The sequence below is a fragment of the Talpa europaea genome (genome assembly GCF_964194135.1).
Source record: "Talpa europaea genome assembly, chromosome: 2".
Classification (NCBI taxonomy): domain Eukaryota; kingdom Metazoa; phylum Chordata; class Mammalia; order Eulipotyphla; family Talpidae; genus Talpa; species Talpa europaea.
This window is the reverse complement of record NC_140068.1, coordinates 25,210,715-25,235,637: the sequence shown is the minus strand read 5'-3', so window position 1 is coordinate 25,235,637 and position 24,923 is coordinate 25,210,715.

Below are 24,923 nucleotides of genomic sequence, written 5' to 3'. Positions count from 1 at the left end.
TTTTTTTTTTTTTTTTTTTTTTTTAATGTTCTGCCCAATGTAGCATTTCTATTGGCTTCCTGGACTCAAGGATCAAACAAGCACAATGGCCTGCATGCCCAACAGTGGAGGAGTAAGAAAAGCCCATGAATAAACCAGAGGCTTCAGACACCCAGGAACAACACTGGTTTCTCTCACACCCCATCAGGAAGGCACCCGCTAAGATGTTTGTATGGGTCAGAAGAGCTGATTGAAGAACCATATCTTCAGGGGGAAAAACTGCCACAGGAAGCTTGGATTCATTTTCAGAGGTAAGTAAGAAAGAAGAAATAACCAATTATTTCTAGAGTTGAGTACTTTCTAGGTATATAATGGGACTAAAATGCAGCTTCTAAAATCTACCCAGAGTTCATGACTTGAGCTATTCTATGGAAATGATAGGGCTGTTGTATAGCACATCCCAAGATCAAACCCAGTTCATGGGATTGAAAATGTTTAGGTTCAGAGGACCCTAAAAAAATGAAAAATACTTGCATAGCTGGAAACCAAGCACAACTCCTAAAAAAACATTTCCCAAATCAGGATTAATTCATTTAGGCTGGGAAGGAGTGTTAAATATCCAAATAATTTCACCTGTGCCTTGTTGATATTAGACTATTACCATTGGTACCCACTAGAATACTTAATGTAACATTTACATTTTCTCTCTGCAGTTCATCACTTTCCAAAAAATATCAGGAACTTTATGAAATCTTGGGTAACCAAGTTATCAATTTATCTCATCTAAGAAATGCAGCAAATGATTTTTGAATGATTAATATTACAGCCATGGTGAGTGCTAGCTAGAACTTACATAGTGAACATAACTCATCTCTCCCCCAGAGCTGTCTTTCCCATCATGCAAAGGAATCAACACTTAGTTGCCAAGAAAATAAACCTATAGAAATATTTCCTACAATTTGAGAATACCACCAATAAAAAAATAAAAAGCTGTGAATATGGTACAATTAAAGAGCCCAAAAAATAAAGTTAAATAAACAAAATGTGGACATAGAACATGGTTCCCTCTGTCATATACTTAAAACTAAACATAGTTTAATCACATACTTTCCTGTCAATGTAATATTGTAAAAGCAATTACTGCTAAGTCATTATTTTTTCATGGGGTATGAAGCATCAGACTTCTGATAGAGTAAATTTTAATAATTTAGATAGTGTAATTTTAATAATGTCACCATTTGTCCTATCATCATTTCTTGCTAGACATTTTTCATATAAACATAAGTGAGGACAACTCTCCTTCTTCCAAGAAGCTAATGATTTTTTTTAGTTCTATTTCTCCCAAGCAGGGAAAATTTTGAGGCTACATAACGTCTGTTATCATAGTTTCTTATTACTGTCGTAACAAATACGACAAAACAGTGAGTAAAAGCAAGAAAAAAAGTTTTATCTTACTGTTCAGGAGGTCAGAAGTCAAAATGAGCATCGCTGGGGCTAATATCAGCGCTTGGCCGGTCTGCATTTCTTCCCGGATGTTCCAGAAGGACTCCGTTTTCTTGATTCCCTTAGCTTCTAGTGGCAACACCACGGACTGGGCGCGCTATCGCTTACTTATAAAGACTCATTGGGCTCACCTGGGCAATTTCTGCTACCTCCAGGTCAGCTGACGACCAACCTTCATTCCATTTGCCACTGAGCTCTTTGTAGTGTAACAAAATACATTTACAGGTTTCAGGAATTAGGATGCAGGAGACGTAGAAGAGCCACTATTTTACCTACCACACCTGCCAATTCAATTCACTTGAAGTTTTATCCGATGCTATGCGCATGTATTAATATTGGGGGAATACCCAACATACACAAAAAATACAGAAAAACAGCAAATGCCAATCTCTGAGTTCAGATATGATCATTATAATAGTCGTAAATGTCTGAAAATAATGTTCTAATTTTTAAGTTGAGATAAAATTGGCATTGTGTTATCTAGTTGAAGGTGATGTTCTATTTTGATAAAGTATACTGCAAGTCACTGAAGAACTTGAAAGAAAATCATCATTCCATCTTGTAAGGTCAGGACTGGACACAGGTGCAGGTTTTCCGATCCCATGCAGACTGGGTAAAGGAGGAGTCAGAGTCCTCAGTAGTTTTGCAGGTTTTTTATTTGGGGTTCACCAGGCATATGGCAGGCAGGGGTGCTGGCTGGGGGGCTGGGAGGCTGGCAGGCCTCCCAGCCCCCAGAAAGTCTTCACTCTATCTGGGCTCTCTGGCGTTCTCTGCTTCTGCTTCGGCTTCTCTTTCAGGTTCTGCTGCTGGTGCTGCTACTGCTGCTGCTGGCTGGGGCTGCTGGCGTCCCCCCGTGACGCCACCCTTAAAAGCAGTCTTAACTCAGCTGAATCCCATCTACCTATGCCCACACCCTATTCCAGGTGCCCGCCATCAGGCATGCATTCAGGACAAGGATCCATCATCTATCCTGATGGCGGAAGGGCAGAAAAGCCTGACATTTTCTTTACCCTACAGTCCACCCCCTCAGGGTTTTCTGCCATATAGTCTATATATATACAATTTTCTTATCAAACAAACAATGCAGCCATGGCCCACAAAAGCAAATACATCACAACAAAATACAACAGAACACAAATAGGTCCAGGCAGGGCCCCAACCAAGTGCAAAAGACAATTATTGGTACCAGCAGATAAGCCACCAAATCTGCTGCCGAAGGCACTGCTCATACGAGGGAGGGGAATCACTCACGGCATCTACTATATCACACCAGGAGCCGTCAGGCTTCCTGGCCTTCTCTGGCTGTAGTCTCGGCTACAAGGCACACACAGCATCTGCCCCCAGGATGCACTAGCTCTGGGATTGGCAATTTTATTCTGTTGGGGGTAATCACCAACCCTCAGGGTTTCTGTCTACAGTCGCTCCAACACTCGGCCTTCATAGCCACCCATGCGACTTGCAGACCCCTGCACTCAAGCCAACCCACTGCACAAGCACATGGGTTGGGGATCAAAACTCTACATTTGGCTTGGGCTCCACCCCAAGCCACGTTCCCCACCCGTCCCCCAAGGACAGGTTCCTCAGCTCCTCACCCTCACTCAAGAATGAGCAGGGCATCACCCACAGGTGATTTTACGAGACACACAGTTCTTCAGCATACCCAGGCTGCTTAACAGCCACTCAGGGCTTCTCAACTTATCATCAGTACCAGCTTTTGCTTTCTTAGTTGTCTTTTCTCCTCCACCTGGCTGCTGGGCATGCACAGGCTGCTTTTGGCCATCTAGGCCCACTGGCCACCCCCAGATTCTCAAAAAAAAAAAAAAAAAAACATAACCTGCCAAGGTCCTCCGCCTTCTGGCGGGATTGTCAGTCCAAGTTTATCAGTCCATGTCCATTGGCCTCTCCCTGTGTCAGCAGCGGCCTGCTGCCTCAGGGGTCATTGGCTGGTCCTCTCGGGCGTCTCCTCCATGCGAGGTCTCGTCCCACAGCTCCCGGACCGTATCCATCTTCTGTGCCGCCATGGCGCCTCCAGCGTCGTCACAGGCAAACACAGTCTGTTCTCCTTAGTCCCTCCAGGTCTTCGGAGGGCTCCAATACCCATCTGCATGGATCCTGCCGACTTACGCCAATTGTAAGGTCAGGACTGGACACAGGTGCAGGTTTTCCGATCCCATGCAGACTGGGTAAAGGAGGAGTCAGAGTCCTCAGTAGTTTTGCAGGTTTTTTATTTGGGGTTCACCAGGCATATGGCAGGCAGGGGTGCTGGCTGGGGGGCTGGGAGGCTGGCAGGCCTCCCAGCCCCCAGAAAGTCTTCACTCTATCTGGGCTCTCTGGCGTTCTCTGCTTCTGCTTCGGCTTCTCTTTCAGGTTCTGCTGCTGGTGCTGCTACTGCTGCTGCTGGCTGGGGCTGCTGGCGTCCCCCCGTGACGCCACCCTTAAAAGCAGTCTTAACTCAGCTGAATCCCATCTACCTATGCCCACACCCTATTCCAGGTGCCCGCCATCAGGCATGCATTCAGGACAAGGATCCATCATCTATCCTGATGGCGGAAGGGCAGAAAAGCCTGACATTTTCTTTACCCTACACATCTTAAGAAAAAATAAAATGGAGACAAGTTTTGAAAGAAAACAAAAACTTTCCAAGAAATGAAAAATTACAGTCCACATAAAGGTATTATAGTCACTCAGGCCAGTCATTTTTATTTTTATAACAACTGTCTGTGATGCAGATACATGGGATTTTACAATCTCGTATATATTCTTTTCTGAATGAAGTATTTTAGTGTTCCAATTCAGAAGACATATAAATATGACATTCCTAATATTAAAAATGAAATTTATTTTTTTATTTCTTATTTGATGTAAATTTAGCACACAAAGATGATTAGAAACAGAGCTGTACATATAATACATATAAAATTAAAACACATAGTATTTGATAATGTATAATATAGATTATATATGTGGTTATATATAGATATATCAAACCTAATCATAGATATAAAATATTTTACTCTTTCCATTATATTTTTGTGCTGGTATATATGTATATATAGATATGTAAGTTTGACTATTTAGAAAGTGTGATTGTAGGGCCTCCCTGGTGGCGCAGGCAGTTGAGCACAGCGCTGTGAAGCTGTCCGCAGCCTCTGCAGTGCCAGTTCCATCCCTGCCAGCGCAGAACAACCCACATGTTGTGGCAGACCTCTCCTGTCTTGCCCACTGCTCCCCTCAGCAGTGTATTTCAGTCAGTCTGCCTGTTCTGTTCCCCACTCTGTCTCTGGTGAATCCTCTCACCTCCCGCGCCTCTGGCCTATACCCCAGTTCGTGTATAAAAATAAATAAATCTTTAAAAAAAAAAAAGATTGTTGGATGAACATTTCTATTCATAATTGGGGATTGCTACATACAGAGATGTTTAGAAATGAACTGTAAGCATCTACCCTTAAGTGATATCCTGTAAACAACTTCATGAATCATGTTTTTTTTTTTTTTTAATTTGGTAAGACCAACTAATTTTGGAAAATAAAGAGCCAAACAAAACAATAAGAAACAACACAAGACACACTTTGAAAAGCATAAAGGAAGGCCTGGTCTTTCTTTTTATTAATGATTACTTTTCTTTGGTTGGCAGGTAGGTGGGTGAGTGAGCTTACCCGGTACTCCTTTGGGAGACGAATAATACTGTCCCAGGTATTATTGAGCTAATTGTCAGGTTTCCCTGGATGAAGTAAGCATATTATGGGAGTTACACATATTGAAGATAACCTTCTCCGTATAAAGACATACCAACTACTGCACTAGGTACTTCACTCTCTTTTGTTTTGTTTAGTCTCTACAACATCCCCGTTATGGGTGTATCTTATTATTAGATATTTAGAGGTTGCAGATTTTAGGCTGAAAGAAATAGAGTATGAACAGGAATTTTTAGAGTTTAAGGTTAGAAACATTTTTTTAATGTTTCCCTTGCCAATCTGTTCATAAATTATCTTCTCTCTTATGCAATAATTATACTCTACCTCATCTTGTTGATTTAGCCAATAAATATTTTGCATTGCCTGCCATGAGTCAAGTACAATTCAAAGCATTAAGGACACAGGTGTAAAATAAACATAAGACTTCGTTCTATTAAGAACAGAAACATTCTACTAGGTAAGAAACAAGTAAAATGTATCATTGCATTAGATGGTATTAAATGCTATTGCATGCAATAAAAAGGTAGAAAAGGTGAAGAGCAAAGAGTGTCAGGGTGCTAGAGCACAACAGATTGGTCAGGAAAAACCTCAGTGAGACAATAAATTTAAGAAACATCACCAGCTTTGTCCATAACAAGAGAGAACAGCAGGAATAAAGACCCTAGGGCAAGAGAATGCCTGGAGTGTTTGAGGAACAGCAAGCATTCTCAGGGTACCTGAACAGTGAAAATAATGGGGACAGTTCAGAGAGATTGTAAGAGTCACATGTAGAGTAACTTGTAAGGTTTTATAAGACTTTGACTTTGGGTTTGAGTGAGATGAGGAGTCACTGGTGGGTTTTGAATGGAGTTACCACCAACTGGTTTGGTTTGAGCTTCTGAAGAAAACCTGTGGTTGCTCTATTGAAATTAAGGAGAAACAGCTGGAAGTAGGGTGACAGGCAAACTAAAGTATCATTCTGCCTGTTAGGCTGAAATTAGTTTATGGAGGATCAAATTAGAAATGGTCAGTGAAGCTTGCTTATGGTTTGGTGGGTTGTTTTTTGTTTTTTTGTTTGCTTTTGCAGCTTGGGGTTGCAAATTGTCTCAAAGCTACATTAGAGGGCCTCCCCCGTGGCGCAATGGTTGGGCACTGGGTTGTGAAGCTGCCCGCAGTCTCTGCAGCACCTGTTCGATCCCTGGCTGCTCCCCGGCCACCGGAGGAGGGTCCCACATGGCGCGCAGACCTCTCCTGCCGCCCGCTGCTCCCCTCAGCAGTGTACTTCGGTCCTTCTGCCTTCTCTGCTCCCCGCTCTGGCTCTGGTGAATTCTCTCACCCTCCCGCTTCTGACTGTACCCAGTGCATGTATAAATAAATAAATCTTTAAAAAAAAAAGCGACATTAGAGATGAAGATGGGCTTTTTTATCATTATTTCTTCTGGATGATTTCCTTTCTGCTGTTCTTTATTTCTTCCTGCCAATTAGGGTTTCCATAAGTTATCACTTTCCCTTCTACATGAAGAAGTTGTAGGCAGTTTTGCTGAAAATGAATTGTCAGTTTTTACATGATATTGTTCTTTTCTCCTTTCAGTCCCGTGAAGATACCATCCTCTGTTGTTGGTAATGAGTTTTCTGCCTCCATTCTTCCTGATATTTCCTTAAATATAATCTATCAAACATCTAATTTTTAGCGTTCAACAACTTTACTCTGATGAACTTAGCTTTGGTTTCCTTTACAATTATCTTTTTTGGGTTTCACTAATTTAAAGCTGTTGCATATCAAAGATCTCAGTCACTTGTCAGTTTCTCTTTCTTCCTTTTTGGTATTTTTTTTGTGTGTGTGCTTTAGTGTAGATAAATTTTATTGATCTAGCTCTGACTGAGTAATTTTTTATTTGGGATTACATCTTTCAGTTTCTTTGCATGTATCATAATTTTTTGATTCTTCTTTACATGTGTTATTGTCTCATTTAAGCTATGATTTCACTTGATTCACAGGCTTACTTTATTCACTGCCAGCACCTCTCCATTCTCTGACTTTTCCTTGTTAACATGTCTCCATCACATTTATATCACATCAGTGCTTTGTGGAATGCCTCTTGGAAGTAGTGAGCTAGTTTACTATAAGATAACCAAGGTCCTTGTTAACAAAATGCTGGAAATCTATTGAATTCTATTTTTTAATTTATAATTAATATTTTTATTGTGATAAGATTGGTATACACAATATTGTAGAAGTGTAGGGTTCCCTCCCTTTCATGTATTGCTGCCATATTGAAATCTTCAAACAAACAAATGCTTCAGTTCTCCAATTTTGGAGCATTCTGGCTCAGAGCAGTAAAGGTTGAGATCAGGGTGGATAAGAATGGTCAGGGAAGGTATTATGAAGGACAAAGGTTTGAAGAGTGGGTTAGATACCTCTTTTTCCAGAGCATTTTTGGCAAAGAATAAAAAACCAAAGCATAAAGAAAAACAAATATGACATTTGAGGTGTGTGAGGAGATATTATGATGACAGCAGAGGTTATTTGAAGTCACAGAAATCATGATGAAAGATTTTTTTATTTCTCCTTTTCATCCAGGCCATTTTCCCTCTGATTAAATGAGATCAATAATTTAATATCCTTTATACCACAATTCTAGCATTCTCTACAGATATTGCCTGTCCTATTAGATTTTTGTTTTAGCCTCTAAGTACAGAAACCTAATCAAAATATATAAAGATGTTTTCCATTTAAATTTCACTTTTCTTCACTCCTCTAGATTAATTCTTATCCCACAATGTCAAAACAAAATAGAAAAGTGAAAAAGAATTGTTAACTAAATGATTATTTCACCTCAGAGGGGTTAAATCGTCAATAGAATAAGCATTTAGTCAATTGATACATTTTTCACCAAATCTACCAATTAATATAGTTAAAGTAATTAGTAATAGGTATTTGTGTAAATAATGTGAATTATGAAATCAAAACTCATAATTACTGTATTTTTTTTATTTTGTGAAGTGCCAACCTAGAAACTTTCTCTTCCATAAACCCTTAAATTCTTTTCCATGACCTTTAAATTCTCAGCTCTGTTGGACTTCTCACACATCAAAAACTCCATCAGTATTCTACAAAGAACAAATAATAATCACCAAAATAGTGTCTGCTCTGTGGTAAAAGAAATTCCTAACAGGTTCCTCCCTAAATAAAAATAAATGGAATGACTCCCATAAAATTCATGTGGTCCACACAGAAATAGTTGGACTACATCAAGACCTCAAAAATGTCTGGTTAAAAACATATGAACCACAGTAGGATAAACTTCCTATTGATGAGATTTCTCAGATCATGGAATCCCCATTAAGAAAAGCTTATCACTGAAACCTTTGAAAAATACACAGGACAAAATATTACCCAGTAAAAGTAGCAATCATACATTATGTGGAGGCAAAGTAAAATTTTATCTTATCTCCAAATACTAATATTTTGAAGATGCATGTTATGCTTGCATTTTTTATTTATTCATTTTTTTATTTTATATATTTTTTCATCACTTTTCATTTTTGCACAATGTATGCATTTTCATCTTGGTTATAGTCCTTATACAATTCCCACCCCCCCTTGTTTTGATCCTACTCCCCCCAACCCCCTTAGTGTGTCTCTGGTTTATAGTTGTTTATTGATTTTTATTTTTACTTTATTATAATTACTCAGCAATCAGAAATGATAAACTCATGCAATTTGCAGCAACATGGATGGAGCTGGAAGGGATCATGCTCAGTGAAATTAGGCAGAAAGAAAAGAAAAATACCGGATGGTCTCACTCATAGCAGGAATTTAGAAAACCTAAATAATGCTTGCGATTTTGACTTCTGGAGAAAGCTCTTTCTTCAGTCATGAATTTTGTGGGTTTATCTTGCTTCTTTGTTTTTAGTTCATCAGTTTGCTGATAATCAAGGAAATCAAATGTTTGTTTTTAGAACCCACTGTCTCTAAGTCTTAGATTTCCAGTGATGTGTTGAGTATTGGGGATGGAATTCTGCATTTACACCTATCAGATCTTCTGAGGAGTGAAGGACAGGCTGGAAGGCTCCCAGTCCTTGAAAGTGAGAAAAATTAATTAGGTTGCCAGGGATTAAAATTGTAACCTGTTCTTCTTTAACTTCATTCTACTCCTGATATAAAGAACTAAATGCCATTTAAGAACTAGGACAATTATAATCAGTATTTAAGACACCTAATGGCATTTAAATATGAATTATTGTTATGACAAAGTTTAATCATAAAAATGATTTAAAATGACAGTATATTGTGAAAGTCAAAATATGACTATGAAGATACAGGTAAGAGTAATAATGTTCAAGAAAGATGCTTTATTTGAATAATGACCCATCCTTATTAAACAGGCTATAGAAGGAGCCATAGGAATTAGGTGTACAGGGCCTCTCTGGTGGTGCAGGTGTTAAAGATTGCAGTACTATAGAGTTATCACCAGCCACTGCAACATGAGTTTGATCCCTAGCCAGGGAGCTAATCCACATGGCGCAGCAGACCTCTCCTGTCTCACCCACTGCTCCCCTCAGCAGTGTTTTTTGGGGCAGGGAGCAGGGCACCCCAGACCCCGCAAACCCGCCTGCTCTAAATAGGTTCTGCCATCCACCACATCAACACAAAACATATGAGACTTTAATGAAAAGGAACTTTAATACAATTAGTAAACAATATAGGAAAGGCAAAGAATATAGTTTTTAAATCAAGCACCCAAAGTCTCTGCAGCATGGATTAAATCCCGGCCGGCCAGCGAGAATCCCACATGGAGCAGCAGACCTCTCCTATCTTGTCTGCTGCTCCCCTCAGCAGTATACTTCATCAGTCTGCCTGTTCTGTTCCCCGCTCTGTCTCTGGTGAATCCTCTCACCTTCCCGCACATCTGGCCTGTACCCTGGTTCTTGTATAAATAAATAAATCTTTAAAAAAAATTCTGCAAATATGTTCTATCAAATGTATTTGATCTCTAGATTTTAGCTTCATTCCTATGTATGGGATGATTAGTAGCAGTTTGCCCCTTCTCAGTTACTCAGTACAACTTTGCTTGTATAGTTCTAGTGTTTTATATATATTTTGCATGCGTGGCATGTGATTCTCTCAACAGCCAGTGCACCATAGCTGTGGGTCACTGATGTGGTTCTTGTGTTGTTCACATGACATTTCTACAACTTGGATGTGGTTCATGTACCACTCATGTGGTCTGAATATGCCTTAAAGATTTTTTCTCATTTTTTTTTCCAAGAAGGGACTCATTTAGAATGCCTTACTGTAAAGGACTTGGGGTTCTCCAAAGTTTGCTATTTTGAAGAGAAATTCTTTGTCATATTGGGGAAGGAGGAACTACTATCTTTGATGGCAGGTCGACAAAGTTGCTTTATCCCTGGAGTCTTTTTATTATAAGACTACTGTATCTGGCCAGGAACACTGGGACCACCTACCTGCATGTTGGGATACACAGCTGAGATCTGTCTTTGTGACCCAGACACAAGCCCTCTCAGCTTCTCTCTGTACTGACAGAAAACATTATAGCCCAGGCCAGATGAAAACAAGCATTTTCCCCCACTTTTTTCTGTGGGAAAGATGAGCTGAAACCAAAGTTAATATATTTGAAAAATCTGGGGAAAAAAACAGAACAGATTTTTTAAAAAGTCATTCCTTTAGCCCCATCGGTATGCTACTTACAAGAATCTTACAAAGAAAACTTCTGTTGGAGTGGAAAACACTGAACGAAACCCATGTTATGTGAGACTTTAATTCCCTGGAGCTGGGAAAGGTGAAAGAATCAGGTCCCTATACTCTTGGACTGTTTTCATTAGTTGCCAAGAATGTTTATACAATTGGTTCTAACCACTTCATTAGGAACCCCCTTCATCTGCTTGATATAGTTAACACAAATCGGTTGAAGCTAATTTTAAAAAACAGTACTATTATACTATATAAATACATTCCTGGGACAGAGATGTAGAAGAGGGAGAAGAATTCATTTGTTCTTGTTGCCTTTCTTAAATGATTTCTATTCTCCAACTGAATATTTGCATTATTATTCAACAATGCAGCCTTGCTATAGCTTGAGCAAATCAATGGAGTAATGTGATTTATGTCTTAGTGCTTTATTCTTGGAAGGGGTACATTTGGCACAAAATACCTGATTTTACACAATGAAGTCACAGACCCTGAGCCAATCTTATGAGACCGTTGGCTCATGTGAAGCTAAATCACCTAATATAATTTCTACATATAATCGCTTCCATTTTTTAAAATTACTGGCAAATTTAATTCAACAATACCAAAATGAAAACCACTGGGCCACTTGGGACTTTGCATGATAGAACTAACACTTTCCACCAAGAACAGAGGTTTGTTTCTATCAGACTAAACAAATTAATTGAACAGAGTAGACTTCAGAGTCTGATCAGTGTTTTTCTGGCTTTTTGGAATGTGAATCATATTAAGAAATACCTCTCACACCAGGTCCCACATATATAATCCAAAATAGTTTCATGAAAGAATACTCTTTTTTTTTCTTACTAAATAAATTTGTTTTATTCTATTTTTATTTCATTTTTCATTTTTATTGTAGTAAGAACATTTAATATAATATCTAACCTTTAACACTTTTTTTTAAGTATAGAACATAGCAGTAGCAACTACAGATACCAAGGCTGTACAGTATATTCCTGCTTCGTATATGGTGCTCTTCAATATGGTCTGTTCTTATCTTATTAATGTGACTAGTATGTTTATTTTTATTACCCATTTATGTGTCATAAATAGTCATTTGAAGTACATTGCTTTAAATAACATTTACTCAAGCTGAAGATCTGGCATAGAATAAAATTGTATCTAAAAGAATTATATTAGCCAACTCTTACAGAGTACCAAAATAAATATTTCTTTCATTAATTCATCTCATAACCGTATAAGCAATGCATAGATGAAGAACAGACAGGGGCAAATATCTTGTCAAAGACTACATAGCTTGTTAGTGACAGAGCTTTGATATGAACCCAGGACCACCCATGCTCTTAGCTCCTAAATTAACTCTGGATAAAATGCTGAAACTTGTGACATCTCCTAGACTGGGAGTATTTGACCCCAAACATTTCAAATCACAACAAATATTTGAAAAGCCTTACATGGTTCTGAGAAGATCTTCATTGCTCTAGGATACTTATGGTTTCCTTGGCACTCCTGCAAATTATACATGTCTTTCAATGAGAAAACAACTAGATCTTGGTATACCCATTGAGGGCTGTGCATCAAGGTGAGGTAGTGAGGTTCTTTGCCTGGGATTTGCCTTTGTATAAAGGCCTGGGAGCATATATGTACTGGATGACTTACTGTAAAACAAGCAGGAAGTAACATCAGACTTAAATAGGCATATGACAGCTCCTAGAGACAAGAGGGTGGCTGATATCACAACTTGGAGTCTTTTCAGTTGCTGGAGTGATCATGCACCAGCTAACTCCAGATATAGAAGAGAGAGTCACAAATAAGTCACTTTGTATTAAGGGACTCAACTGTGTTTGACCATTGACCTCCGTATCAAGTTTGGGACTGTTATTAGTAACCAACTCTTCAATCACAGTCTTCTCCTGTTACAAGTAATAATGCAAATTTTTTATCGGGGAATAACCTTACCATGACACCTCAAAGTTAAGTCAAGCAAGGGTTTGTTTAACTTTCTGTGTTACCTACACTATCAAATTTATGTGTTCTGATCAAGGCAGGCTAATTAATGAGTATGTCATTAATTAGATCATAATGTGGTCAAAATGGTTAGGTAATTTAACAGAAATAACTAATAAATGTCTTGAAAATTTAATAATTCTGGGCAATTAGAACAGTTAATTTAAATGAATACTCCAGATATTGATAAAAGGACAAACAAGGTCACAGGACATGCCTAGCTGTGGGACTCAAGGATGAGATGTGCATCTCCTATAGGAAGGTAGTTATTATAATTTCTTTCATTAATTTCTCATTTTTGACTGGTAAAAACCCCACTTTTGATGTTAAGATTTTTGGATTGATTTTTCTGGAGTGTTCAAAAAGGATCCTAAGTAATTAATTTATAATCTGTTCTTTGCTACTTTATCTTTCAGAAAAAAAAAATTAAGGATTGTCACTGATCATTTTTTTTTTTTTTTTTTAGAGGCATGCTTTATTTATTTGTTTGCTGGTTTGTTCGCTTGTTTTGTTTATACATGCACTGGGTACAGTCAGAAGGCGGGAGGGAGGGTGAGAGAATTCACCAGAGCCAGAGCGGGGAGCAGAGCAGGCAGAAGGACCGAAGTACACTGCTGAGGGGAGCAGCGGGCGGCAGGAGAGGTCTGCTCGCCATGTGGGACCCTCCTCCGTTGGCCGGGGAGCAGCCGGGGATTGAACCGGCGCCGCAGAGGCCGAGCGCAGTTTCGCAACCCAGCGCTCAACCGCTGCGCCACCGGGGAGGCCCATCACTGATCATTTTTAAGACCGCAGTATCTATGATGTGATTATGTTCATACATAATATGTGTTCTTATATTCTCCTGGAATGGAAACTCTATGGGGGCTGGTTACATTGGTTTACATCATTATTTGTGTTTTAGAGATATAGGATCTCCCTCTTTAGCTGTTATTACCACAGCACACCCAGCAATAAAGCACCCTCAAGCCATCTCATATTCTTTGTGCAAAATTTTTGTCTGTTCATTGTCATTGCTCTAACCCCTGCTCTTGATTTCCTAGGATTCTTCAGCTACTTATATTCTACATGTTTTTTTTTTTTCAGCCAAAGAATTTTAAATCACCAAAACTTTTACATGTAACTTAAATTATCCTTTAAATCACACATTAAAAAAAAACCCATAAGTCTCTTAAGGCAATGTTTGTTACTTTAACAAACTGAGTAAATATAGATAATATGAGCTGAATTTAATTTCTCTTTCAATTTTTAAAGCAGTTCATATCATCATAACCCCAGTAAAAGATGCTGCAATAGTCTTTTCAATTTTAGAAACCAGGGGTGTGTTTTTTGCAAAAGCATCTTGTGATAAATTTGTTTTTATTGAGTAGTGATCAAAATTTTTGGTAGAACAGTAATTCCTATAGTGATTACAAATCATTTTTTAAATAGTAGAATAGATGAATTAATATGAGGTACAAGAGCCAGGTGACTAAATCATTCCCTGAAGGAAAAATGCTCACCTATGAGAGATATTTTTCCTAAATTGGAATTTGGTAAACACAGTTCTCATACACAAGTGTTTTAATTACTTAAGTCACTGATCAAATAGACACAAGTTTATGAACTCCCTGTGGAGGCGGAATATCTTTGACTTGCCCAGGAAAACAACATCCTCTACCAAAATTCTTCTCAGAGATGCAAAATTGTATCATAGATGCATTTGTTTGCATAGAAAGTTGTAGAAAGAGTTCTAGAAAAATGGAAACAAAAGTTTCTTTCTACTAATCACAGAGATAATTACATGAAAAACCCTTATCAAGGTGTAGAAAATACTTCTTCATGACTCCCCTCACTGATAGACATCTGTGTAGCTTTCATAGACTTGCCCCATAGGTTATTGAGACCCTAATAGAGGCACATTAAGTTTAGGGCCTGTTCAACTCATTTGCAAATAATAAGTATGAAGCCATAACTCACTTATGAAAACATACTTCTTGCTAATTTTAAAACAAAAAGGTCTTTTATGTGTTTGTCAGTACTTACATTTCAGGAAAATGTGTGCTTGTATATGTGTGTACACACCATAAATACACTTATATGTTATTATAGATGCATGTGTATATGTGTACATATTATATAAGTACATATTGTATATTACAAGTACATATTATATATTATATATAAACACTTGTAATATAATATGTACACATATACACATGCATATATATATATATATATATATATAAATTAGCCCTGGTTTCAAAAAAATTACATGTCTTTTTATTTCATAAGCTCAAACCCATTAGGTTTCACTAAATATTCTTAGGATGAAAGCATAATTCTGATTAAAAAGCATAATTCTCATTACCCCTCTGATTTCTATTTTACCTAGTATTGACATCTAATTATCCTTTCCTTTATTGGAAATTTTTTGATGCATTTATTATGCCTTATATTATTTAGCATTTTAGTTGCTTTTCATAGGAAGTTGGTTAGGAAATCAAGTCTACCATACCACCATATTAATAATTGTGGTCCATCTTTGTTTTTAAATAAAAACACTAAATATGACATCACATAGATGTATAATTAGTTGACTATTTTTGTGCTTATGTGTAAATTATCTAATATACTATTCACTTTGTTGTCACATCTAAAATGAAGATAATCCTAATGCCTGTTCTATGGGTTTGTAATGCAGTTTAAATGAGTTAATGCACATAAAATAGTATATATACTGCTTCACATGATATTAAGTGCTAATAAAAAGCTAGCTGCTATGATCTTTAGCCTATTTGCTACTTAGAAAAAAAAAGAAAATTGTGTTTCTAGAATAGCTCTCTATGAATGTCTAGAAAATTCTTAGACAAAGAAATACCATCTCACTAGTTTGAAACTAATAGAAGTCTAGAATTTGAAAGAGATTTTTTTTGTTAACCAAATTCCAGAAATTTCCATCAATGGTTTAAGTAAAACATTGACTATATATATAATGTGCATTCAAAATTACATAGCAATAGTAATAATAAAGAAAAATCAGAGTATGCTAAGAAATGAAAAGTAGATATACCAATTTTGAATACAGGGTATTTAATGCATTATTCCAGAATAATTGTTGCATGAGCTATGGTGCTTGTGTTTTATAGGAGGCTGTACATTTTGCATAAAAGACCTTTAAGCTTAATGAAAGACTCTTAAATATAGAGGTCCTTAACATCTATTGCTTCATGTCCTTTCTGGATTTAAACTGTTATGAATACTTTCTAATCCGAGACCCCAGGTATTTGAGCCAGGGATTTGTGAAGAATTATAAACCATGAGATTTATGTCAACAAAGCATGAAGTTATATTTATTGCTGGGTAGAGAACTAATTTTGAGAACAAGTTTATGAAACTCAAGGACAGCGATAAACTGATATTTTGAGTTTGCAAGAAACTTAGTAAAGAGATTGAGTTTCTCTCTCTGAATGCTAATGCCCACTGCCACTTCTTCTCTTGTGAATGTTGACAATAATAATGATGAGGAAAGTGTTTCCTTAATAACCTCTATCATCGTTAGGAAAAAAAATCAGATCAAGTCAGCATTTTATTTCCTTTATTTGAAAAAAAAAAACCTTAAGGGATGAAAGGTGATTTAGGGTAGGTATCTCTGGAATCAAGGATTGTTTGTTCACAGGTTAGTGACAGGTTTGTGGAGCTTGCATTTGCAGCTTCCCCCAATGTTATGGAAACACAAGTTAGCCTTGGCCTGGAAAAATGGTTTTCTGTCATTCTCTGGATGTGTGCATCTCCAGAGTGCACGCTGCCAAAACAAACAGGCACCATCAGATTCCTTTCCACCTCCCACATAAGAGTGGCCTTATTGAGAATGACCTCTAGGACAGTGAGAAAGGATTCATTCACCCATCACTGCTTTTGCCCTCCCCAAATTCTTCCACCCCCTACTTGCACCCTGCAGGGGATGCAGACAATCAGCAAAGGAATGTTTTCACAAACACAGCTTTTCAGACAGTCCTTCACCAGTGAGAAATAAGGACATACTGAGCCTTCCTCTGCCTGTGCTGTTGTGGACTGCTTCAGGATATTTGGGAAGGTTAGCATTTAAAATGCTGCCTTGCTGTTAAGCATGTATTGTAGAGACATGCACATAGATGCAAATATATCGATTCTATTGGAACTCACTGACAGGATGTGAGGTTTGCACTTGCTTTTCAATATGAGAAGGTGTCAGAATGTTGAGACCTGGGTGAGAACTCCCAAGCCTCTCTTCATATAGAACAAGTCTTGCTTGTGGCCCAATGATTCATAACCACTCAACAAAATGCTTAAAATGTGAAATTTCTCTGATATTTTCAAAAATTTGTCTACGCTCTCAAATCCTTCTGAAAACATTTCTTTTAAAGGGCAAGGGACCCAAATAACCTGTTAATAACTACAGTGTAAAATTCATCCTGGTGCATGCCTTCTGTGAGGTGACACTTTGAATTTGGGAGAAGAAAATGCAGTATAAAAAATTGTCATTATAGGTATCATTATCATAATCATCTAATTCTAAGAACATGTTTGGAGGGATGATGTTTTCATACAAATAAAACGAAAGTAAATGATTCTCATGGCCTGATAAGTTCTAAACCCTAAGCGTGGTACCTTAAAGAACATGAAATAAGTGAAAGGCAGTTCTTGCTCAGAGAGCTGGCAGGGGTGAAAGCACTGCAAACCCTTGTAAGTCAGAAACAGAGTGATATTTAATAGAGTACTAAATTGCAGAGCACCTATCCACGGGGAATCTAAGTAAAAAGGGAAATCAAGGATCATCAGGGAAGACCTTGTCTTTGACTATGATTGCAAAGGAAATGTTTTATCTTTACTTCCTTTGCCATGGCCTACCTTACATACACCTGAACTGGCATTAAAGAGTTCAGGTTCCTGAGCCTGAAATGGCATTAAAGAGCTATTTCTGACCATTTCACTGAATGAAAAAGCCAGCAAAGGAAAAATATGGGCCTGACCGGTACACACAAATAATAATTAGATCTTGTTGTCACGAAGTTATAGTATTTTACTTACCAGTTCTGCTTTTCTAAGTTGCAATGCAGTACCAGGGAGAAAAAAAAGTTGGTTTAGAAACACTGGCGTAACAGTGGGGTAAAAATCGTATCACTTCTACACCATGTTCTAGTGATTTAGGCCTCATATCCTGAAGTGTGCTGCTCAGTTTGGTTTTCCCATATATAGTTTATCATCAGTAGCTAGATCATTGAAAAAAAAAAAAGGTTTGCAACTTATTGATGATGTCACAACAAAAACATTGAAAGCAACTTCACAGACCATAAGGTCTTGACTGAAGTTTGTTTAGCAGCAAAGCAGAGTTACACATGGGAAAGCACTGGCTGCCCCTTTACAGGAAAAAGCATGTATGAAATTACACTGCACGTGGACAAGTCAGCACTCAGCCCAACAAATTTCCAAACATGTTTCAGCTCTATCCCGTTAGTGCTTTAGTCAAAGGCAGATTGGAATCATCACTTTCTCTGAAAAGAAAGATGAATAATTCACAGAAACCAAGGCTAATTTTATATAATACATATGAAATATATGTGTATGTATATATTTATAATACCCATGTATATATACATAAACTTAAAACAGCACATAAATCTATTTATAGTATACACACACCATGCACTTTTTCCTGAAATATCAGGATTGACTTAAACACATGAAAGACCTTTTTGTTATAGAATTAGCCTTTGAAGCAAACATGTTTGCATAAGTGAACAAAGGTTCCACGGTTCAGAAGAAGTCTCCAATTTATCTTGCAAATGAGTTGACCAGATCTAAAACTCTACGTGCACCCTCTCAGGATCTATATGACCTAGGGACCAAATCTAAGGGGATACAGTGAATGGGTGCTTAATTTATCTATTGCTGCATGACAAACTAGCCCAAAACACATGAATTAAAATAATAATCATTTATTATGTCTCACAGCTTCTGTGAGTCATTAGTTTGTACAGGGAAAGCAGGGACAGCTTGTGTTCATTGTACCATGTTAGGAGACTTAGTAGGAAGAGTGAAGGTTGTAAGTAGAATTATTTGGAACCCCTTTCACTCACATTTTTGGTATTCACCAGGAACTCAGTGGATATTGTCAACCAAAACATTTACACATGATCTCCCACAGTGGCCTGGCTTTTCATGAATGGAAATAAGGTTTCTAGCAAAGCACCCCAAAAGAAAAAAGCCAAAAAGCCTTCCTTTTTATGACCTAACAATCTCTGTAGTCACATAGCATCACCTCCATATACTACATTGATTGGGGTCTTCACACATCCCTCCGCATGTAAGTAACAGCAAACATCAATATGGGCCATAATTACTTCTGGTTCAGGAAGAAAGAACCCTCAGAGGTCTTCTAAGGTAATAAGTAATGTTCTATTTTTGAACTGGGGTGGGTGGGGAGGTGTGGAATCTTGTGAGTGTTCTCCCTTATATCCCTTCTCAAAACCCTAAAATCATATCATATCCAGCCCAAGGAATCACCATTGGTGAAAGTTCAAAGTTTAACCATTATAGTATGTCATAACATGCTATCCTCCTGCCCTGATTATCCCAGCAGCTCTAACTTTCACTTTCTATCCTGCACCTGATTTTATTACATAACAAATTTTTAATTTTAGAAAGAAAGTAGGCCCATACCAACTATAAATTAGTGGTTGGTGACTCAAAACCATTCCATTTTGGACTGCTTGACATAAACCCTTCCTTTACTATCTGGCTTTTGTTATTGTTATCATTGGCCTTACTGGCACCTCTTTGTTTAATCCTTGAGAATAAAGCCATGAAAACAACCCCTGAAATGAGGCCGATTCTTCAGTTCTGTCTTGGAAACTTACCAGAAAAAATATGTTTTGCACATTTAAAAAACTAGAAATAGCTTTTCACACTCTAGGTTAGTTCAAACCACTGGCATTGGACATAGAAGATCCCACTAAAACTTCTCTGAATTATGTATGTGTTTTTGGCCATTTCCTTGAAGGGCACTTCTAGTTAGCAGTACTTGTACCAGACATCCCCCTAGCTAAAGACATATCTCCGAACTGATTTTTTTTTTTTTTTTTTGTCAAAACAAAGTCCTGAGGTTCTATTCTGTCAACAAATATTTATTGTATGACCCTTGCTTGCTGGCCACTGTGCTAGGTCCTTGATATTCTGTGGGAAACAAGATTTCCATTGTTCCTGCCAATATTAAGTCATAGCCTATTGATTATACAGGAAGCCTTGGATTTTTGTATTTAAATCCAAAAAATAAGACTATTTTGGTGTTGTTTTGAAAACTTACAAAAAGATTTATTCCTTGGCAACTTCCTGTTTATACTTCAACTTTCTTTTTTTTTTAAGATTTATTTATTTATACAAGAACTGGGGCACAGGTCAGAGGCGCGGGATGGTGAAAGAATACACCAGAGATAGAGTGGGAAGCAGAATAGGCAGACCGACCGAAGACACTGCTGAGGGAAGCAGTGGGTGAGGCAGGAGAGGTCTGTCACGTCATGTGAGTATCTCTGCAGGCTGGCAGTGGTCAAACCAGCACTGTAGAGGCTATGTGCAGCTTCACAGTGCTGCACTCAACCCACTGCACCACCCGGGAGGCCCTATACTTCGACTTTCTACTTACACTTTCTTAGTGATATTGTTTCATGTTCTGATCTGTTTTACAATGCAGAAATTAGCTCAAAAGAAAGTACAGAAAATAAAGAAAAATAATACTAAGAATATATTAATAAATCAAGCTAAGTGATTATGGGTAATCTGCTTGGCAGCCATTTCTTCCATTTCAAAAAAATTTCAGTTTGGGAAATTATAGGGGTCCAATGGTAGAGTCACATACATCACATTTTTTGTATGATGTACATATCATACTGTATATTTTGGCTTCTTTCATTTCTGAAAAGCTATTTCTTATTTACATAGAGTAAGTGGAACTTTGATTAAGAATTTTTAATCAATCATAGTTGATTAAGTATTGACCCTTTTGATGCCACATGACTGTAGATATTTATAGCCACAAAGATGAAAAAAATCCATGCTATATAGGATTTTCATATTTGCAAGAGATGCCTAAAGTCTGTGCATCAATTTTTATAAACAAGTTAAATAGTTTATGATCTTTTCCCAGTCACAAACATTGCCACTTCTTTTCGTGTCAATGCTCTTCCAAACACAGGAGAGAAACAACGATAATAAGACTTAGTAATCCTACAATTATCCACTTTTTATTTCTTTTCTGGAATTACTGCGAAATAAGTGAAATCTATTAAGCTTTGGAAATTTGAATGGTTCACAGAAATATTCCCTCAGGTAAAAACAACAGTAAAAGAGAATGAAAATCTTATAATTCACTAGCTGACAGGTTGTCCTTTCCTTTAAAAACAAAACTCATAGAAAATTGACCTGAATTCAGTATTTCAGTCATTTCTCATATAGAAATAACTTTCCATGTAACCTTGAAGCAATTTGGAAGCTATTTCTCCCTTAATTAATTTTCCTAAGAGTTTTATGGAAATGTTAACCTCTTAAACTGGGGTCCACGCTACAGTTTTTTTTCTAATTATCTATTTATATACAATGTGTGCGTGTGTTTGCATATCTATATATAGGCATGTGTGTGTATACACACATATAATTTATTTATAAAATAGCAAATTGAAGAAAGGAAAATGGACAGTTTATTTTGCTGTCTACTCCTAAATACTATCAAAACATCCTCCTTTGCAACCTATTCAAACATTGGCAAATTACCTAGCAACAAAAGCATATATTTGGGGGGTATTTTTTTAGTTACCACATCAATGTCAGGGATAAGAAATATTATCAGGTAGGTACCTTCCAAAAATACCACATTATCAAAAAAAATATGTTGCACCAAGTAGGTCAATCATTCATTACAGTCTGGGGTAACAGCAGTCACAGACTAATGTCAAGAGAAAGTAGGTCTGGCACAGCATAGAGAAAAGCGCTTTGTCTGCAGTAGACCAAACACTAAAGGTTGGAATAGGAAGAGGAAATTACTTCCTCTTCAAGGCTTTTTAAAAAATCTTTAAGCATTTATTCATTCAACAAATATTTATTATGTGTCTACTATGTTAAAGACAGCAGGGACAGGGGGTGGGGGAAATAGGAAGTAGTTCAGTAGTTATAAAGTTTCTATTGTGTTAGATGAATAAGTTCTAGAGATGTGCAATATGGCATAGTGCCTGTTGTTGACAGTATGAAATTGTCACTTCAAAATTTATTAAGACAATTGGTCTCATTTTAAGTGTTTGTACCACAAGTGCACACGCACACACACACACTTACACACATACATACATGCAAGGGACCACAAGGAACCTTTAGGATGTGGTGGGCATATGTATCACCTTGATTGTAATGATGGTATCCTGGATATTTGCATAGATTCAAACTTAACAAATTGTATACATTAAATATATGTAGTTATTTCAATATTATTTATACCTCAATAAAGCTGCTAAATAATTTTAAAAAGAAAAAAGACACTGTTCTTTTGGGATATAAGAGCATTTGGGATATAAGAGAAACAGAAGCCTCTGCTCACGTGAATCTTACTTTCTACCTGGGTAGAAAAGATAAACATAATGGCATATCAGTTATTTCTATGCTACAATTACACTATTACCTGCATTGCAATTGCCATTTTTTTGATAAGAGAAAAAGGCATATAGAAGCTTATTAATAATAAACCTACCTCCTGTGTATCTGGGAGAGACCCAGCAGAACAGAGTAACTCACCTAATGGCTTTAGATGCCATCTTAAGTACCTTAGCTAGAACTGGAGATTTAGGGTAAAAAAAGAGAAACCAGAAATGTTAGTTAGGAAAGGAAAGGTACTTCTGTATTCTCCAGGGAAAACACATAAGGGGATTAGGTCTTCCTGAAATAGGCCCTACAGAGAGAAGTTAGATATGAATATTATCAAAAACAACCTATACCCAGCCTTCGGAGCTGAGGCAGTGTCCTTTGGAGTTCATATCGTTGTAGCTAAAAGTTCTGAGTGAGGAAGATGCTTGGGGTGATGTCATGAGCTGGAAATGAAATTTTAAAAATTGTGAGTCTCCATATTAAATAGAAACATGTCACCTGGAATTGACCACAAAAATAACCCATGAAATTATCAGATGATTTAACTGTCCCACAACACATCACAGGATCAGGGTCTCAAGGTGACAAAAAAGAGAGCAGGTAAAGTTGGATGGATGGAAAATAAAAGAGAGAAGGGGACAATCAAGTTATACAATCCAAAGAGGGTATGTGTGGATGGTATGTGAATGAGTGATCCTTGGGTACTTAAAGATGTCTTCATAAGACTGGGTACCCTTAGGAGGAGGAGACACTTGCTATATTGGCATCAAAGTGGGTGGATTAAAAAAAGGGGTGGGCACATTTACCTCTTTCTTAATGTCATTAGATACCAGACCTCTCTGTGTGACATGAACTTGAAAAATGTCAGTTTTCATCTGCATGCTTAACAACATAGATACAGCCTCGATGCTGCTGAACAAACAAGCAAGGCAAAAGATGAAAGCATAAAATGCAGAAGCCAGCAGAATCCTGAGACAGAAGGAGGAGCAAACAAATATTAAAAGGAATGAGCTGAACCCATCTCCCCAAGCCACATAGTCCTTTCTGGACATACTCAAAGACTCAACTCCTTGTCTTCCACAGGAAGGGGTCATGGCGCCTGCCAGTAAAACTATTTACCATGCCCTCTACGAGACCCCTATTCCATCCCAGAGGGTCCAGTTCTGTGCTCAAAAGCACAAGGAAAAGCAAATGGTTTGGAAAGATAAGTTGTTGATGTCTCTTTTCCCCAAAGGTACTTCAAGCAGTAAATGAACACACAATCTGTGTTTATTTTCTTTTAAATATATTTTTGAAAATATTATGTGATCCAAAATATGTGTTTTCAATTTTGCTTGCCATTCCCTGGCTGTGAGTGATGTATTTTATCCATATTCATAACCACGCACAAACTTTCTATTCATAGCTCACTCTGCTGTATAAATTCTGGTGGCAAAAGGAGGAATTTCCTGGTGTGGCCCACATATGGTGATCCTTTACCAGAAGTCTGGCTCCAGGTCAATGTTTGCATTCCTCTGATGGCTCAGGTTAAATGTAAAGGAATGAGGTATTTGGGTCTTCCTTCAAAAATTTAACCGCATTTACATGCCCAGGGAGGATAGGACAGTGTGTTCATAAGCTCCTGCTAGCTTCAGGAATGTCTAACCTGATTTCCTGTCATAAATATTTCATTTAAAAGAAAGACTTTATAAATATGCCAGTTCAAATTCGGTACAGACTCTTCCAGACCAGCTCGCTGCAGCAGCAGCAAGCCAGCACCTTCTGTGCCCAGCGAAGGAGGTCATGGCCATCCCCTCTGTTCCTCTTCATCCTCAGTGTGAGGGAAAATCATTCTCCCTTGGGGTTTCTTCTGGGTGGCACAGGTAGAATGGTGGGTGGTAACCCAGTATGTGTGCACAGCTTGGAGAAGAGGCCTGTTTACTAAGGGATGACTTCAAAAGCAGTCTCATGGAGAAAGTATCTGTCCCCACATCCACCCCTGTTCCAGAGAACAGGCTTTTGGTTCAAGGTAGGAATCGTGGCTGGATAGCCCTCCTTTGAGTGCTGACTGCCAGATCCTTTACTTTGCACTTTAGTGAGAGACACTGACGAATCACAGGCTCCTCCTGCCTCCCTGCTTGGAAGGATACCTTGCAATGCGTGCCTGTGGGCTGATACCCGAGATGGTCTGACATTTGGAATTGAGTGAAGGTGCCTCCTAGGTTAAAACAGTGAGCTTAAGGCATTTCACCTTTGAGAGTCCTTCCTCTAGTCACAGCTTCCCATTTGACATTGTTCCTAGGGCTCCAGGGAACTGAAATTCAGAGGCTATGAAAATATGCACAGGCCAGAGGTAATGGATGGGCATGGATTGTTCCCCTGGAATTTAGAATCATAACTTGCTCGAGTTTCTTGTTCTTGCCTTT